Source organism: Dromiciops gliroides, chromosome 3, assembly GCF_019393635.1.
Source record: "Dromiciops gliroides isolate mDroGli1 chromosome 3, mDroGli1.pri, whole genome shotgun sequence".
In the NCBI taxonomy this organism is placed as follows: Eukaryota; Metazoa; Chordata; class Mammalia; order Microbiotheria; family Microbiotheriidae; genus Dromiciops; species Dromiciops gliroides.
Window position 1 is genome coordinate 64018939 of NC_057863.1, and position 2810 is coordinate 64021748.

The 2810-nt window shown below is 38.3% G+C and overlaps 1 non-coding gene across 1 annotated transcript; it reads left to right on the plus strand.

Annotated features, from left to right (window-relative positions):
- Nucleotides 1–2111: 2111 nt before the first annotated feature.
- LOC122752422 lies at nucleotides 2112–2239 on the plus strand. The gene has a single exon (XR_006356166.1). It is a non-coding gene; the product is annotated as a U6atac minor spliceosomal RNA (small nuclear RNA).
- Nucleotides 2240–2810: the final 571 nt, after the last annotated feature.

Below are 2810 nucleotides of genomic sequence, written 5' to 3' on the forward strand. Positions count from 1 at the left end.
CCATCTCCTTGCCTTTGCACAGACTATACCCATCCCAAGGATGCACTCCCTCCAAACCATCATCTCTTAAAATCCCTTCCATCCCTCAAAATTCACTTCAAGTGTCATCTTCTATCTGAAAATTTTATTGAATACCTCTCAGCTACTAATGCCTTATTACCCAGGAAAACTATTTATTTTGTACCTATGTTGCATATATTTACATGTGCACATGTTGCCTCCCCAACCCACTATAAGCTCCTTGAGGGTACATTTTTGTCTTTGTATCCAACAGAGCATGTGGTAGATGGTAGATACTAATAAATGCTTGTTGATTTATTGATTTATTTCAATTCAACAAGTGATGATCATCTATGGGCAAGGTACCAGTTGTCGATTCCAATTCAACTCTGGCCTATGCACTGTCATCTCTTTTTCCCCCTACTCTCTCTATTACAAGGAGAAGAAAGGAAAAAAATAGTTGAATGGCTAGCTTCAGAGTAATGATTAATGATTGGAAAGAAGCCTACAGTGTAATTAATTAGTGATCTGTATTTGACCCTGTGCTATTTAACGTGCTAGGGGTTGGGGTTTTCTAGTGACTTTGATAAACATGTACAAGGCACTTATCAAATCTGCAGATGACACAAAAGCTAGAAAGGAGAGCTGGATGGGAGGCAATATCAGAAAAGAGATAGAACACTGGGTTCAATATAGGAAGTTGTAATTCCATAGGGATAAATGTAAGGTCTTACCCCTGGGTTCAACTTCACAAATATAATATGGGGATAGCTTAATAACATTTCCTCTGAAAAAGATTTGGGAGTTTGAATGTACTGTGAAAGCAATATGAGTCACCAATGCAACATGGAAGCCAAAGCACTAATGTGGTTTTGTGCTATGTTGAAAGGGCCATAATTAATCAGTCAGTCAATAAAGTCAGTTTATTGATTGGCCATTTACTGAAAAGTGCCAGGGGGAATCTTGTGCTAAATTCAAAAGGCCATACATTTAAGAAATGTGAGTGTGATAATCCCACTATACCCTGCCCTGACCAGACTACATCAGGACTATTTTGTTGAATTGTAGAATCTAAAGTTTAGGGAGGACAGTGATAAGTTGCAAAGTGTCCAGAGGAATACAGCCAGAATGATAAAGAGTCTTGAATCCATGACATATTAGAATTATTTGAAAGAACTGGGGACTTTTAAAAACTTTTATTTCCTTTTATCTTTTCAATTAACAAGCATTTATTTCCTTTCCCTTTCTCCTCCCCCATTGCAAAAAAATGAATAACACACCCTCCCTTAGAACCGTTCTTTATATAAATCAACTGTGCTACAGAGGAAGTTATTTAAAGGAATTTTTTTAAGAGTCATTATTTATTTAAAAGTTACAGTAGAAGTTATATAAAGGCAGAAATCCCTTAGTGATACAAATATTCACACAACCCTTGATATAGCAATTGATCTCTTCCATTAAATTAAGATTTTTGTATTTTTTTAACTTTTAAAAACCTGATACATCTGAACTATTTCCCTACCAGTAGGATTGATTGGACACTAGTTTCGCTCTTTCTTCCCTTCTGAGCCAAATTGCAAGGGTTGGGGAGTGAGTAACAAAGAAAAATTTCTTAAACACACAGGATATCCTCTAGTTCCTATCCACAAAAACACAAGGGGGAGTGTAAGAGAGAATTACTTCCTTTGCTGCCATATAAGGCAGACCTAATAATGATCATGATAGCTCACCATTACATAGTAGCATTCTTTCATACATCATCTCATTTGATTTTCACAATAACTTTTTGAGGTATATGGTAAAGGCATTATTATAATCATAGATGTAGATATAGATAGATGGGGTAAGTGAGGTTCAGACTCGCTCACGATGACATAGCCAGTAAGCATCAGAGACAAGATTTGCACTGAGATATGTCCTGATTCTAAGACCAGCAATCCTTCCCTACCATGTTATTCATCAATTCCTTACAGCCAAAATGTTCCAAAAGAACTCTTGTAGATAAGAGTGAAATTTCTTTGTCAGGAGCTGTGGGAGAAGAAAAAGGGCCTAAAATGGATTGAAATAGATAATATGGTAAAATGGAAGAAGGATTAAGAAAGATCTGCTTTGTGTTGTATGAAAGGAGAGATGGTTAGCACTCCCCTTGATAAGGATGGAAGAGGTCCTAGTGGCCTTTACAACACATATGCGGTTAAGGCACTGCCACCTACACTGTGGCATCTAAGAAAGATTTGCTCTTCCATTGCCCAGGAGGCCATGTTCATAGCAACCTCTTAGCTGCAGAAGGAGGAATCAAGCCCATCAGAATACTTTACCACAATTAAAACTCCAATCCACCCTTTACTCAGCTATCAAAATGATTTTCCTAACACACATATTACAAGTCTACTGAATAGGGAATCAATGGCTCCCTACTATCTCCAGGATCAAAGATGAAATCTTCTGTTTGGCATTTAAAGCCCTTCACAACCTGGTTCCTTCCTATCTTTCAGTCTTCCTATATTTTGTTCCCCTCCACACACTGTAAACCCAGATACACTGGCCTATTTGCTGTTCCTTACACATGACACGCCATAACCCAATCTTATGCATTTGCATTGGCTTTCCCCTATATGTGGAAACCTCTCCCTCCTCACCTTCACCACCTAGCATCCCTACCTTCCTTGCAGACTCGGGTCACATGCTATCTTTTATTTTTTGTTTGTTTTGGGGTTTTTTGTGGGGCAATGAGGGTTAAACGACTTGCCCAGGGTCACATAGCTAGTAAGTGTCAAGTGTCTGAGGCCGGATTTGAACTCAAGTCCTCC